The following is a 16,589-nucleotide window of genomic DNA, read 5'->3' as shown; positions in this document are numbered from 1 at the left end:
GTGGCTGCGCCGGCTCACCCCGCTGCGAGAGGACTTCGGCCTGCCCGGTGCCCAGCCACCTGCGCCGTCCTCGGCCCCGGCCTTAGGCAAGCCCGACCGCGCGGGGCGGGCGGTGGGGAAGTTTACAGTCGCCAGGGTGCAGGCTCGCTAGGAACCGGCAGTGATTGTCTCCCGTGAGTCTCGCCGGCGGTCTGAATTGTCTTCCTACTACTTCTCAGAGGATTATTAGCAAGCACCTATTAAAGATTAAAGAAAGGAGCCCTCCAGCTGTTAGATCTTCCGATAAATTGTGGAAAGGAGAGTAGAACACTACGCAGAGAAAATGGGCCCGACCCACTTTTCTGCAAACACAGTCTTTGCTTTTTGCTGAACAGCAAGTTTTATCCAAAGCTGTCCTTTAGGCCTGTAATATATTTTCTTCAATAAGGCATAACTAATGAAAGCTTTTCAAAAAATGATATTCTGCCTAGGAGAGATACAATATTACTGAACCATTCAATGCCACACAACCTGAATCCAACTTTTTTTTTTTTGTTTTAATACCTGGCATTGGGCCGGGGATTTAGCTCAATGGCACAAGTACCTGCCTGGCAAACACAAGGTTCTGAGTTCAATTCCTGGTACCAAAGAGAAAAATACCTGGTATGGTTTTACTAAAAGCATTTTAAGAAAGCTTTTTCTGGGGCTGGGGATTTCGCTCAGCGGCACAGCGCCTGCCTGGCAAGCGCAACATCGTGAGTTCGATTCCTGGTACCGCGGAAAAAAAACAAAAAAAAACAAAAAACAAAACAAAAAAAAGAAAGCTTTTTCTGAGGAAAAAAAAAAAAAGTCTGAGGATGCTGCAGTTCAGAAAGTTGTCTAGACCACGAATATTAGATGAACTAATAGATGAAGAGTAGCAAAGCCTTTACATGTACGATTGCCCATTATTGCCTATAACAAGACCCAGGTGTATATAGGTCAGATTATCACCATTATTCAAGTAAGGACACTGAAGCTAGAAAGGTCAGGGCGCTGCACAGTGTGGGATAAGTGCAAACCTGGCGGGCCTAACTCCTCATCTTTCTTACTCCATGGTGTAACGACACCCCTCTTCTATTTTTGAAGTCCCTCTTATGCAAACACTAGCATGACCTATGACTTTAGAGAAGAGCATATGATTAATTTTGAACAGCTACAGCCTAAATACCATTGGATGATTCTCCAATGCAAAAGCGCGCGTGCACACGCGTGCACACACACACACACCAAAACAAGACGCGAAAAAACCACTGATGTTTTTTGTGCAAGTCATGAGACAGTTATGCTAATTATCAACGTGCCTCTTCCCTAAGCAGAATACTCCTTGTATTAAACATATTATTTAATCTTATAACCTTCCCATGACCTGGATGATTTGTCCCAGCCCCACACAGTTCTACTGAGAGGTTTAGTTATCTCTATAAATATAGAACCTGTTTTACTTCATTTTTGTATGGGACAAATTGAAAAGAAAAAGACAAAACAATTGCGGCTAAGTAATTAGAACTGCTTTTATGGGCATTGGGAAATCTGAAACTTAGCTTCTAGTTGCATGCACATAAAAGCAGAAGTTATCTTCTAGGGACATCATCAGGGACTATGTCAAGGCAAATATTCATGAAATGGGACCTATTGGCTTTTCTTTCCGTCTTAGTTCTGGGCATGTTGCCAGGTTCCCAATCTCTGAACTTTAATGCTGACCTGCTAGAGACTCCAGGAACAATACTAAGGCTGAGATAATAACTCCACATAACTTTGTGGTTCTTGGTCCTAAAAATAAGAGTGTATTTTTTCTTCTATGCAAAAATGCAAATAAGAACTACATTGAGAAACCGTGTTTTAGCTCGTCATATTGTCAGAGAGCAAAACTTAGATAAGCACTGAGTGTTCATGCAAGTATGGATACGCAGTCACAATGAAATATGAATGTAAATTGCACTGACCTCTAGCGAGGACAATTGAAAATACCTAAAAACAAAATTACCAAGGCACATATTCTTTGAGCCAGTAAATAGATATCTGAGAGTTTAATTTCACAATGTACATGATGATGGCATGTATAAAAAATGTTTTATTTCAGCATCATTTACAATAAAAGAAAGAAGAAAAAGAAAAAGATTGAAAGCTGGTTGTGGTAGCCTATACCTGTAATCACAGCACCGAGAGACTGAGGTAAGAGGCAAATTCAAGCCCAGCCTAGGCAACTTAGTGACTTAATGATACCTTGTCTCAAAAAAAAATAAAAAATGAAAAGACGGGGATGCAGTTCAGTGTTCAATCCCCAGTATCACACATACACAAAATTGAAAAACAGTATAGACATTCATTAATAAAGGACTGGTAAATCATGATAGAAGCATAAAATGAAACTCTTGGAAGGCTAAATACAGAATAAAAAAGGTCTTTATACTACTATGAAATGATCTACAAGATATTTATGTGCAAAATTTTAAAGTCCAAACTAATGATCTAATATGCTTCAATGCCCATCACATAGAGGAGGTCATGTGCACTTGTGTGTATATCCACTTGTGTATATGTGTGCACTTGATGCACTGCTAGAAACTGCTGAGACTGCTTTAGTCGTGGGAAGGGGATTGGATTGGGCAGCTGCAGGCAAAATTTGAAGAAATACTTTTTATTCCCAATTTTGTACTTTGGGATTTTGAACCATGTAAATAATAAATCAATACCAATATTTAAATTTTTTCATCACTTGAAGTTTTGCCATCAAAAATGACGTAGTTTCTCTACCAATTTTGTTTATAAATAACATAAGTGACCAAATTGCACATGCATTAATGAGGGGGAGGCAAAATACTCAGTGGAGGCTTTTAACCCTACTTCCTCTCTCATTCATTTATACAGACAAAAAAGTTTAAAACATAAAACTGTAACACACATACTGTGAGTGTGGTGGAAATGATGAATTAGCAAATTCCTTAGAATTTTATCTCCCCAGGGTAGAGATTCCGGCCAGCTTTCCCAAGGTTACTTTAGTCAGGAAAGAAAAAGAACCCCAGGCTTAATTCTCAAGGGAGAAATTCAAGTGCTTTGACTTCAGTAGGAGGAAGCAATTCCACAGGAGCTGCATGGAGTCCTTTCACTTTTGTTCCTGATCCAGATGCCTTTGTTATTTTCATTTTTAACATTTACTTCTACCCCCATTTCACTGAACAGAGATTTGAACAACTCTAAAAAACAGTAAATTTTAAAATAAATATCTATACATGTTTCTAGTATAAAATAGGATCCCAGGAAGCTGGGTGGGGAGGTACACACCTGTAATCCTAGCTACTCAAGAGGCTGAGACAGGAGGATAGCAAATTACAGGCAGTAAACACACTGTTGATCAACAAATTAAAACACTGAACTTCCTGGTAACAAAGTGCCCTAATTAATTATATAGTTGCCATTTTCCAAAGGAGCCAGTAGTTCCTTAAAGGAAGTAATTTTCCTAGCTACTGAATTCCAAGAAAAAATTTTGTTACTCATTTTTAGATCAAGACTACTGAATGGGGCTGGTGGGAAAGCAAACACACTATGAGAAAATTTATCTAGTCTTTTTTTTCCATTGTGGCTTTGTTTTTATTTATTTATTTATTTATTTATTTGTCTTTTTGAGGTGGGTTCTTGCTATGCAGTTGAGGTTGGCCTTGAGCTCACTTTGTAGCCCACACTGGTCTCAAACTCACAATGATCCTCCTGCCTCAGCCTCCCAAGTACTGGGATTACAGGTGTGTGCCACCACAGCTGGCTTCATTGTGCCTCGGAGTACAAACCAAAAGCATTAAAAATAAAACTCAGTTGGAGGAAGGTATCCACCCAATCAGAGACTAGGCTAATATCATCCCAGTTTCATAAGAGTAGAAGATCAGGGATTGGCTATACATAGAGGTAACAAGAGACAGCAGCTCCTTCACATACACCTCTGAAAGTTAACTAGACTCATGGCAAAATTCTAACATCTCTACGATCTCTTGTCTCAGAGTTTGATCCAGCTGCTATATACAACATTCCAGAAATTTTCCAGCCAAGTCTTATAGTTGATGAAGAATTGTTAGAAGTTATAGTCATCTCTGACAAAGTCTTAGAGTGTTGGAATTTTGTGACACTGTTGATGACTATTTATTTCTGTTTTTGTAAAAAGAAAAGGTATATTACAAGTAGCCACATAACTTTTATTTCCTGTGTTCCAAGATGGTAGAATATGCATTGGTCAAACTCACAAACTGACCAGCTGTAGCAATGGCTACATAGCAAGAACTGAGAGTTTAAGAGCAGAGAATGACCATGACTCATTTACAAATAACTCTGGTTTCTGAAACCTTATTCTTAGTATGCTTAGATACTCAAATAGACTCTTGAGTAACTATCACAGTAGAATTGTTCTTGCAAAAGTCTGCCAATTTGTAAGTAAGGCATCTCAAGAAAGTAGCTTCTTGGGCTGGGCTGTAGCTCAGTAGTTCAGCACCTGTCTAGCATGAGGTCCTGGCTTCAACCTAAAAGAAAAATTCCCAAAACAATTTTTTATGGCAAGTACACAGCAGTAGCAGTAGTGAGGGAATGTAGCTTCCTTTTATCAAGGTGACCTGAGAATAACTGAGAAACTTTTATCACCCCCAACCATGGAAGTGTCCCCTTATAGACTTCGTGGAAAGGACCATTCTCATAGCAGTATGCCAAAGTTATCTTAAGTCACACACAAGGAAATTCTGTAATTCTGCTGTGGACCTCCTCATATTAGGAAGAAATTAAGAAAAGTATAGCACCACAAGTTTGTTGTGCAACCACTTTGAAAATAATTACTTTGGGTGCTTAAAATGTCAGGGCTAAAGAGACTAGTGGTCTGTGTAATCCACCCTTGACAATGAATGACAGCTGTGTCACACTTGAACTTGGTTAGGCTTTGCTCTAATCGGATGGTGTTTTTCCTTAAAAGGGGGATGTGCTTTCCCCCTTTGTACAAGCCACTGCCCATGTCCTGATCTGTGTGTCAGGTGACCAATCTGTCTGACTCATGGCGCTGGAGGACTGACTGTCCCTGCTCCCATAAAGAGAGTAAGACCCTCACCTCCCACTCTGATAAAGAGGACTGATGGGGCCCTGCTCTAGATCTGTACTCATAACTGGGATTGTGATGACCCTTAATTAGAGCTTCTTTACACCTACTCTTACATGTCATTGAAAGTCAAATGCTCAACCATGAGCTTTTAGTTGCCCCATAGTGTCCTACCCCCTTAGTAGGAAGAGATTTACTAATAAAACTGAGGACAGTTCTCCAATTCTACCAAAGGCCAAAGTGGATTATACCTGTTGGGACTACATCAGGCCTCGCTGACCTAATTAGCCAACAGGAGGATCCTGCTCATGGTATAATAGAATACATGAGAGGGCAAACTCAGAAATACCAGGAGTTATAATAAAACTAAAAGATTCCAGCCAAAAGCAATATCCAGTCAAAGAAGAGGTCTATAAGGGCCTGCAGCCTTCTATAGACAGGCTTCTCAAATATGGCTTCTGATGCTTTGCCAATCTCCTTGCAATACTTCCATTCTCCCCACAGGAAAACCTTCAGGAGAATAGTGGATGATACTAGACTTCCACCTCATTAGTGAGGCTATAACCCTAACCCACCCACAAGTGGCACATCCATACACAATCTTCTCCCAGTTTCCAGGAGACACATTTAGATTTCAGTCTTAAACCTCAAAATTGCTTTCTTTTCTATTCTTCTTTTTTTGTTTGTTTGTTTAGTTGGTCTCTTTGAAACAGGATCTCACTATGCAGTTCAGGTTGGCCTTGAGCTCACTTTGTAGCCCATGATCTCAAACTCACAATAATCCTCCTGCCTCAGCCTCCCAGGTACTAGGATTACATGTGTGTGGCACCACGCCCAGCTTAATGTCCATAGCCCTTATAACTTGTATACTGGTATGAGCTTTATCAGGCTTCTGGATAACAGTGGTAGCTTTTGACATATTGATGGGCTTTTTCTCACCACTACTGATGTCTTTGAGAAGTCCTCAACTGATTCCCTACTTCTAGGTAGGGCTATGGTAACACATTCATCAGGGCTGACCATCCAGTTTTTCCTCAGTCTGGCAACAGAGTCAGAAGGAATTTCTGCCTGTTGGGTGGAGTTAGATGACACCATCTGACCAGGATAGGAAGCAGAAGGCTCCAGAGGCAGGGCCTCCATGACCAAATGCAGGCAATGGCCAGCTGGAACCAGTTCAGTTGGCTGGAGGTAGACGAGTGGGAGCAGGGAATGACGCGCTAGGTGTTGGCAGCAACTCTGGCAGCTGACAAGGGGCCGAGGTAGAATCTCAGGAAGAATGGGCCTCTTTTTCTTAATTTGAGCAGTTTTTATTTTTAACTCTGTAATCTTAGAAAAGTCTTTTATCCTGAAGTCAGGGACTGTGGATTTTGACCAAGTAGCTCCCATCTCTGACTTCCTACTTGTTGTGTATCCTTGAATGATGGCACAACAGAAAAAGGGTGGGTACCCCTCAGAGAGAGACCATTCAGGTGCCTGCCTGGCTGTGCCCCTGGCGGGGACTGAGGCAAAGTTTAGTTAAAGAGGGGATGAGCAAGGGCTGGGGAGTTAGCTCAGCAGCACAGTGCCTGCCTGGCAAGCGCAACATTGTGAGTTCGATTCCCGGTACCGGAAAAAAAAAAAACTAAAAAAAAAAAAAAGAAGGTATGAGGCCTCCATTATGCCATATGTCAATCACCACAGAACTGCAGGCAAGGGCCCAATCAGCCGCTGAGACCAGTGCTTCCCAGTCTTGGTGCACAGACAGAGCAGACTATTGCTTATGTGGTCCATTCCACTCACTCATGCACTCATTCAACATGTACTCCAAGGTTAAACATTCCAGCCTCCTTCCCTCAAGGGTGGCCCCGAATAATGCGAGGTGATCAATCTCTCCTTTGCTCAAGCTGAGCAGGACTGATGGACAGACTAACTGGGCTGCCCCCAGGGATCTTACCTTATCTGATGACCAAACCAGGTTGCATCCTCCTCCCTTCTGGGTCTGATGTGAGCTGCTCAGTGGGGAACCAAGAATCCTCCTCCAGACCTCTGAGGGGACTCAAGAAATCTCAAGGGCATGCCTTCCCATCAGGACATGAAGAGGTCCCTGCTCTGTCCATGAGGGCCACAACAAGTGACCAAAGGGGTCAGCATGGTCAGTCTTCCCAGCCAATGCACCAGATGCAACAGCAAACAGAAACACCAAACAACACCCAGGATTTGGAGGAAGATTTATTTGACATCAATGGACACTGATTGGCATCATTCCTGGAATATCAGGCCCTGATCCTTCATAGTTTGGGGCTTATATGAGATAAGCAAGCAGGATGTACAGAAGCAGAGTATTTGGCGGTTATTGCTTGGTTCCTATAATATGCATCACAGTGAGCAGTGTTTCCCGGAGACAGAAGTAACAAGAACTGTAACAGGAATTATTACCTGGGTAACCGAAGAATGCTGGCTGGGGGGTGCATTTTCTGTTACAACCCATTACTCTCCTGATGAATTCACCAAGCTCTCTCCCACTGAACAGGCAACTAAACAGTTCTTGACACATAGACGCTCTTTTCTCATTGTCTTCTGATAGGTTTTTTCCCAGCCCAGCCAGTGAGCCCCAACATCCCAAAGTAGTCAGAGAGCACATAATCCCAGGTAGACAGGGCCTACGTCCAACCAGTTTCAGCCAAAAGTAGCTATATAAAGATAGAGACCTCCACTTCCTCAGCACCCCATAAAGAGTGATGGGAATTATATCTCTCTGGGAAAAATGAAATAGAAGATTATGGTGGGAAAATTGGCTGAGCAAGTGGTCATGACCTGTCAATCACAGACACTGTGATAGTTAACTGACTGTGCCAATTTGAGTATGAAACACCCAAATGAATTGGATCAGCATAGTTCTGGGTGTGGCTGAAGGGATTTATGAAGCTAGAAGTTCCACCCTGGGTGTGAATGGCACTAACCAATAGGCTTGGTGCCTGAATAGAATAAAAGAGAAATGAAGAAGGAAGCCTCGCTTCTGTTTCATCAGAGGAGCTCCAGTCTTTACCTTCACCTTTGACATAATCTAACTTCCATCACAAACCTGTCAGCCTCCAACATAGACTCTATGACCTCTCAATATGAACTCACACAGGACATTAAACTGAGCTCCAGGTCTTCAACTGGCTTCTATGGATCTCCAGTGCACAGGCAGCACTTTTGCACTCTTTCATACCTGAGTCTGTGGGCTGCCACTGTAAGTCAATCCTGTAAATTCTTATATATTTGTATATCTTGCATTCAGTATGTTTCTCGAGTAAGCACTGAGGGATAACACCCAGAACACATGCACAAAACACAGCTCCCAAACCCTGCATCTGGAACCAATCAGAAAGTGCTGTCTTCAATTTTTCATTTACATCTGTCATGGAACCAAGCAGGCTTTCGGTAGGACAGTCTAGCTATAATGTCAGGCCAAAAAATGGGAGATGCACAACACCCCCACCATTAACACCGTGGCCACTGTGAACTCCCTCAGTGACCTGCTCTTACTCTGCAGAATGTATTTCTTTTCTCACCTTTAATAAATGCAAATCCTTAGTACCTTCTTTTATGTGTCTTGTCCAAAGATTGTGTCTTGTCCTTCTTTGTTCAGGATATCAATAACCTGGAGGCCTGGGGATTTAGCTCAGCGGCAAAAGCGCCTGCCTGGCAAGCGCAAGGTCGTGAGTTTGGTACCGGAGAAAAACCGAAAAAAAAAAACCTGGAAATAATCTACAGGATGCCAAAAGCCAGTAACATCACCATATACAGATTTAAAGGGTAAGTGTAAGATGTAACATACGGGTGTGTATCATATCTATTGCAATAACACAATTTAAACCCATGACCATATTATAAAATTATATAGAAATATGCATGTTTATTGATCTAGATCAGAATTCTGACTGATATAAATGATATAATAATGTTCATTATTTTATATGAAATACAAATAATTATAGCAATGAGGTATAATGTTGATAGAGCACTTATTACTGTATATGTCAAATCTTCTCTTAAGTGATTTTGCAGGCATTAATTTCATTTGATCTTTGTAATAACCTTATGTACTGAATACTACACTATTCTTAGGCTTTGTTGTACATCTGAAGAAATTGAGGTACAGAGTAGTCAAATAAATTACTCCAAGTTACACAGCCTCATTCAACTATTTCAGAGTGATAGATTTGTTCTTAAAAATAGCTTGTATGTTTACCATTTTCTAAGTGGTCCCTAAATTCTGGGCCTATATCTCTAGTCTATACAGTATCCCCATTTACTTCTCTAGTGGAAAAAAAAAACTGAAAATGTCAAGAGAATTCTAAAATCTCAAAATAATGAATTATTGAATAAAAAATTTGAAAGGTGAAAATAGAGCCATGTTCTCTAAAGAGTTTAATTAGGGAAGTAAAAAAAATAATGAGGGGAATGCTGATAATGAGGGGCATTATGCATGGAGAGTATACATATATGGAAAATCTCTACCTTCCTTTCTATTTTGCTGTGAACTGAAAACAATAGTAATGAGATAACAAACATATTCTTGGATTTAAAGTTTGCTTTTTCACAGCTACCTCCTCCAGTACACACACACACACACACACACACACACACACACACCTCAATATCTCACAGAATTCACCAACAGGGCCCCAATAAGCCTAATGTTTCAAGTAAATCAAGTGGATCTCTCTCATAAAATTTTAGAACCACTAAGGGGAAATGCCCTCAAAGAGCAGAAGGACTAGCCATGTACTTTAAAGGAAGAAAATTTTTCCAGGTAGATTGACTGCAAAGCTTTCTTAGGAAAATTGTTCTCAGGTAAGTCTGACCTGTACAGCTCTTTAGTGATGCTTCATCAGATTCCTTGTTTTTCAGTCAGAGAACTCAGTGATTACAAATCCAGCAGCTACTCAAAATGCCTTTTAAAAACAAAGAAGACTATTGGCATACCTCTGTCTTGTGCCCTAGGTAAAAATGATAAACTAAGACAAATAAAGTGAAATTCAGCCTCAGGCTTATCGACCCTGTGTTAATAATTGTGACTGTGGGATATCTGCACACATGTAAGGAAGGTCTATGGAACATAAACTTAGGATAAATAATAAACCCATGACTAGTATTTCAGGACAATAGCCTTAAAGCAAAAACTTAAAGGCTTTCATCATTAGACTAATTGTAATTCACTTGATCCTCCAATGTAACCAAATCTTTCCAGCTGCTTTCCCAAGCCATTATTCCTTACATTCAGCATATTGGTTCATCTACCATTAAATATTCATTGTCTACAGTGCTTTTTGGAAAGCAAACAAAGCAGTTACTTTACTGCTTTATATTGATTACCGGGTTATCCTTAGGAAAAGCTTTTAAGAAGTTTAATAGTTTTGCATGATACTTAGGTTTGCTTTATGATTAGCAAATATATTTCTTTCTTCTTGTTTAGTAATAGAATATTGGAACATTAGGGTTTTTTTCCAGTTAGGTTTATGCTATCATTATTAACAAAGGCCTCAAGTGACACTTGTTCTGAACGGCAACTGATCTATTTAGGAGAATATTAAAACAGAAGATAAGGCAACTGTACATGCTTTTACCAGGTATGATTTTAACCACCTTCAAAGGAACTAATGTAATCAGTAAAGCATAGAACCATGGAAGTTGCTGGAGGCTAAAGGCTTCAGGTATATTTTTGTCTTCTTTGGAGGAAGAACTAAATATTTGGGCATTAAGATAATCTCAGTAAATTTCAAAGATTGAAATCTCATCATAATATCATTAAATTACAAATCAGTGTTAATAAAATATCTAAAAGCACTCTCAAGTATTTAGATATTGAGTTAAAAAAGAAATCTTAAGGAAAATTCAGAAAGCATTGAACAGAATGATAATGTAAGTACCTTCCAAAAGTCTCTATTTCCAAACAGAAGTTTGTAGAACTAGAAGAAAATGTATAAGTGATTACAAACACTGGTTTGAAAGATTTGCTAGAAAAAGGAGGATAAATTAAATCCAAAGTAACAGAAAATAGTATAAATAAAACTAACAGTTGACAATATGGACAGCAGACACAATACATAAAATTAATAAAGTTAAACTGGATTAATAGATGAGGTGGGTCTAAGGAGTAAGAACAAGAGCAAATACAAATCGCTAATATCAGTGATTAAAGGATACGTCTGAGTGTAGTAGCACATACCGCTAATCCCAGCACCAGGGAGGCAGAGGCAAGAAGATCTCCATGAGTTCGAGGCCAGCCTGGGCTACATAGTGAGTCCAGGACAGCATGAACTATGAAATGAGATCCTGTCTCAAAAGGGGGGAGGGGCGATATTAATAAAAATCCTAAAGGAAACACAAAGGATATAGGAAAATATTATAATCAACTTTATGTCACAGGTAAAATGGAAAATTTATTTTAAAATTAAGTCTTTTCAGCAACATGCTTTTCCTTTGCTCCAACTTTGCACCATTTCCTTTCTGGTGAAACTAAAAACCTTTCAAAAGGGCTTTTGCTCCTGATTTTCAGCAGTATCCATGCCACAGCCTCAACACTGGACTGCCTTGAAATTTCCACTGTTAAATAATTCATTAGTTCATTACCCTTAATCTAAATCTGCTAAAAAGTCTGAGGACAGAAGCAAAATATAGACAAGTTTTCTGCCACAGCATACATACATGGCCCGGAGTCCAACCACCAGTGGAGTTCTTGTTTCCAGCTGAAACCTCTTAAGCCTGGACTTTATTGTCTGCCTTTTTATCATTATCCTAGGTTTCTGAGCTCTGATTTGAATCTCCCATCTTGGTTTACAGCATTCTAGGGCTGCTTGTTCAGCTGGCATTTCCAAACCTCCCTAAACTCCTCCGGTGAACTAGTTCCAAAGGCTTCTGAGCTACATGGTAAGGTAATGTTGCAGCAACAACCTTAATTTTCTGGTACCAAGTCTGTTTTAGTGAACTTTCTTATTACTGTGAAAAAATACCCGATGCCTAAAAATTAAAGAAGAGGCTTATTTCAGTTCAGAGGTTGAAGAGGATTCAGTCCATAGTCCAGGGGCTCCCAAGCAGAACAGCTTGGTAGATGGGCATAGCACAGGAGTGCTAATCACAGACTACTCACAAATTTGCAAGAATCCTACTCACAAATCATTGATAATTTTCAGGCTGCCATATCCAGTCACCTCCCCAAAGCCCCATTGTGAACACAAGAGACTCTGGGGGACATTTAGGTAACAGAAACATAACACCTCATTACTTTATGGTAAACCATGGACATAAATATGAAAACTAGTCGGGGATATAGCTCAGCAACACAAGCACCTGCCTGGCAGATGCAAGGTCCTGAGTTCAATTCCCAGTACCAAAATAAATAAATAAATAAATAAATAAATAAAATATGAAAACTAAAGCTATAACTATTCTAAAAAGAATGAATAAGCCAATTATGCTACATTCAAATAATAAAAAACCATCCACCAGAAAAAGAACTATGGATATAACATGGATAAATCTCATACACATTATCATTGTGCTGAGTGAGAAAAGCTAGACACAATAAATACATTCCCTGATTTATATATATGAATTTCCTGACTAAATTTGACTAAAAAACAATATTAAAATCTTTGGTATAAAATAAATGTAATCCAGGTGTGGTGGCACATGCCTGTAATCCCAGCACTCGGGAGGTTGAGGCAGGAGGATCGCTGCGAGTTCGAGACCAGCCTGGGCTACAAAGTGAGCTCAAGGTCAGCCTGAACTGTATAGCAAGACCCTGTCTCAAAAAGACTAAATAAATAAATAAATAAAATAAATGTAACATGAAAAACAAACAAAAACCAGAAAAGCATTTGCTTCTGGAAGGGGTGATGATCAGAAAGAGGAATAAGGCAAGTTTAGAGGGTCAAAAATGTTCTGAATATTGCTGGAGGTACGGGTTATATGAGAGTGCACATTTGTCAGAACTTAGCATCTTTCATTACTACAGGAAATACCTGACGCAGGCTACTTTATAATGAACAGAGGCTCGTTTTGGCTCACATTTCCGGACGTACACGGCTAAGGTGGCACGTGTGGTGGTCGCCTTCCTGCTGCCAAAGTCTGGAGGTGGTCTAAGATCTTACGCAGGAAGAGACAGGAAGCCCACACATGCATGTGTGTGTGTTTATCTGATCTCTCTCGCTCTTCTTATGAAGCCTGCGGGTGCAACCTGGTGACCACCTGATGAATTTACCTAACCCTAAGCCCCTCACACAGGCCCCCGTCTCTGAGCTCCACAGTCACAATACATTTCCGCCCTCTTGGTACTCAAGATGGGGTCACATCTGGGCACATGGGTGCTGGGCAAACCAGAGCCAAACCACAGCACCATCACACTGGACTCAGGATCTGTCCCTTTCATACATTTGAACTTTATCTAAAAGATTTTTTAAAACCTGAGCTTTAGAGTATTTTTTTTTAAATTCTTGCTTGAATTATTTTCTTTTATCCATTTATCTCACCAATAACAACCTAAAATTACATATAAGGTACTAAGTTTAATTGGCTATTTTTTATTAATATTCATAGAATAGCGTGTATCTAGTATCATTTAGCTCGGCAAAATATGTGAGAAACAGAAGTCATTTTGAATTTCACACATTGTATTGTGTAATGAAAGTATAAGTTTCATCTGTGCTGAAATGGAAAACAAGTTTTTGCATTAAAAATAATTCAAAACCACATGTTTTTCAGCTAACATAAATAGGAGATAAATAATGTGAATTAAAAGTGCCAAATAAGGCCAGGCATGGTAGCACATGCCTATAATCCCAGCACTCAGGAAGCTGAGACAGGATGATTGCCACAAATGTGAGACCAACCTGGCTACACAGCCACTTCAAGGTCAGCCTGAACTACATCGTGAGACACTGTCTCAAAAATTTAATTGATTAATTAAAATTAAAATTCTGAATGAGGCTGGAGTGTAGCTTGGTGGTAGAGCAGGTGCACAGAGCTGCTCAGCTCCTTTCTTCCACAAAAATACAGCTACAGCAAAAAGAGTGTGAAAAGTATAGCCACAGGCAAAATGCTGAAGAAAGATGATAGGTATTAAAATGAGAATATATGTTATCAAACCCTATGTAACGAAGTTAAAATTTTATTTTTTCGTTTTATGGTACTTTGTATTCAACTCAGGGCCTTCTTGCTAAGCTACATTCCCAGCCCTTTTTAAAAAATGCTTTATTTTAAGACAGACTCTTGTTAAGTCCTTAAATTGTCCAGGTTTAAGTTTTAACTTGCAATCCTCCTGTCTCAGCCTTCCAGAGTGCTGGAATTACAGGCATGTACCACCATGCCTGGCTTCAAATCTTTCTTCTCTGTTGTTGGTAGTGTACTAAACAACTTCCCCCTTCCTCTCCTCATCTTCCTTTTTTCCTTCCTCTCATTTATTTATATCTGCATGGTCTAATGAACTCTAATTTTACTCAGTAGATTATAACTCCTTGCTACTGTTATATTAATTCTCAGTTTGTCCCTGCTTTTGGTTAGTGGAAGCCACTTGAAACCTAATCTTGAACATAGTCTGCAAGGCCTTTCCTTCAGAACTGGGGCCCTGCCTCCCCTTGTGTCTTGGCCACAAGGACCTTTCATCATTTCCAGGGCTCTTGCCATCCTGGGGCTTTGCTGACTATAACCCATGTCCCTAGAATGTTCTTATCTCCTTTTCTTGATTAGTACTGTAAATATTTACCTATCTGAACTCAACTGTAAATGTCCCTTTATCAGAGAATTTTCCTTAATGCCCAGCCTTGGTCAAATACTCTGCACTTTTATGCCCATCACAGTGTCAATAAGAAGTACGGCAGAAACAAAAATCAGTACAAGAATTTTTTTTTTTTTTCTGACTACCACAACCTCTAAAAAGTCCTTTACCAAAAATTAGCTTCACTAACACTGAGGCTAGAATAGATGGAAGAAAAAAAAGAAGAAAAACCCATGAAAGTAAGAGATAAAGAGCCAGGAACTGCTCAGGCTAAGGGCCAGGAAAAAAAGGAAAGCAGTAACTAGCTGCTGAGACAATACTGAGAAGGTAAGATACAGGAAAAGATGTTAAAGCTCTTCTGTGCTACAGTAAGAGAGTACTGTCTTGGTATTCTCTGGAGAGCTGGCTAACTGAGAGACTGGCTGATTTGTATGGTTTGTGCATATTGAATCCTAATTTAATGGCTGTCATTCCCTCCCTGTCCCTCCGCCCCGCTCACAACTTTCTGAGGTCGGTGTCCCTGTCTGTTTTTCTCATTGTTCCGTCCCTGGAGTTTGCATAACTAGCAGCAGGTACTGTATCAGTATTGATTGCATTAAGGTGTGATTTGGACCAATTTGCTTAACCTCTTCGAATCTCAAATAAGGCTGCACATCAAGCCTCTCAATAAAAATAGCACCAACTGCAAAGAACAAAAATAACTCAACTCCACTCTCCCCCACCTTTCAAAATGTTGGGTAGCTTGACACAGTGATAGCTTTGACCTTTCTGTGAGGTTTCTTTGAAGTTTTATGCTCCATCTTAAATACTTGTTACCCTATATCTTAGCAACACCTTAAAAGTTTTCATTTTAAATTCATAATATTATATATTAGAATGCATTTAACACTAAAGTAATTTTACCTCAAATCTCCTGGTAAGATGAATGACATTGTACTGATTACCTCCAGGGGTGTGCAAACTTCAAACTTGTGTGATAAGCAAAAGTGTTCATTAAATGATCAATAAGGTTCCTTTTAAACTCAGTGATTTATGATTCCTTGATTTTAACAAATCAAACAGCTAATATTTACTCAGTTCCTCTCATGTTTAAATTGCAGGGTTGAACACAAGGAACAATGTCTACCTTGAAGAAATTGAAGGGGTTAAGCCATACACGCATGAGAAAATAGTACTAGGAGGCAGTGTAGGGTAAGTGCCAAGCGAATAGACCAGCCTGTAAGAATTCAAGGGAGTGAAGCACTCCAAGCCTCAATTTTCTCATCTATATCATGTGGTAGCAATGCTTATACCTTTGATCTCACCGGGAAGTTATGAAACTCAAAAAAATAAAATATGCCCACACACAAATGAGAAATGGTCTCAAGTTATCAGAGGAGCTTCAATCACATGGTAGAACTTCACAATATAGGTACAGAAAAAGGTGACAGAGGGGCATTAAGAATGGTCTTGATCTGCCTGGCAAGTGCCAGGTCCTGAGTTCAGTTCCTGGTACAAAAAAAACAAGAAGAATGGCCTTGATGAAGTCACAGCAGAAATATGCCATAAAGAAACAGAACACTAAAAGTAACATTTATAAGCAGAAAGCTCAACTGAAGGATATATTTCTTTTTTTTTTATTTTAAAGAGTAAAACAAGAATAACATAATAATAGGGGGGACTTATATTACAGACAAAATGGTAGGAACTTATCAATGGTTATCGTTTTACATATTATTATCTACAAAATAGTTTCTCAGGAAAACAAATAGACAAATAATAGTG

The 16,589-nt window shown here is 39.6% G+C and overlaps 1 protein-coding gene and 1 long non-coding RNA gene across 8 annotated transcripts in view; one reads left to right on the top strand and one right to left on the bottom strand.

Moving 5' to 3' along the window:
- Mtus1 (microtubule associated tumor suppressor 1) overlaps positions 1–239 on the bottom strand; it is a 173,183-nt gene extending 172,944 nt beyond the window's left edge. For 3 of the 6 annotated variants that reach the window (XM_005412201.2, XM_005412202.2, XM_013508604.1), the window contains exon 1: positions 19–211. The gene's annotated coding sequence lies outside the window, so the exon portion shown is untranslated. Of the gene's footprint in view, positions 1–18 lie in introns of all 6 variants that reach the window. The other 3 variants (XM_005412200.2, XM_013508603.1, XM_013508602.1) reach the window with 2 other exon arrangements.
- A 1,926-nt stretch (positions 240–2,165) lies between these two features.
- The window catches only part of LOC102022546, a 26,915-nt gene continuing 12,491 nt past the window's right edge, over positions 2,166–16,589 (top strand). Inside the window, exons 1-4 of one of the 2 annotated variants that reach the window (XR_001232278.1) lie at positions 2,166–2,193; positions 8,697–8,863; positions 11,894–11,980; positions 15,926–16,016. This is a non-coding gene — a long non-coding RNA (uncharacterized LOC102022546). The remainder of the gene's footprint in view (positions 2,194–8,696; positions 8,864–11,893; positions 11,981–15,925; positions 16,017–16,589) is intronic. The other variant, XR_264926.2, reaches the window with a different exon arrangement.

This window comes from Chinchilla lanigera, unplaced genomic scaffold, assembly GCF_000276665.1.
Source record: "Chinchilla lanigera isolate Chin_1 unplaced genomic scaffold, ChiLan1.0 scaffold00151, whole genome shotgun sequence".
Taxonomy (NCBI): Eukaryota; Metazoa; Chordata; class Mammalia; order Rodentia; family Chinchillidae; genus Chinchilla; species Chinchilla lanigera.
The sequence above is the reverse complement of the archived record's forward strand: the minus strand, read 5'-3'. Positions and strand labels throughout refer to the sequence as shown.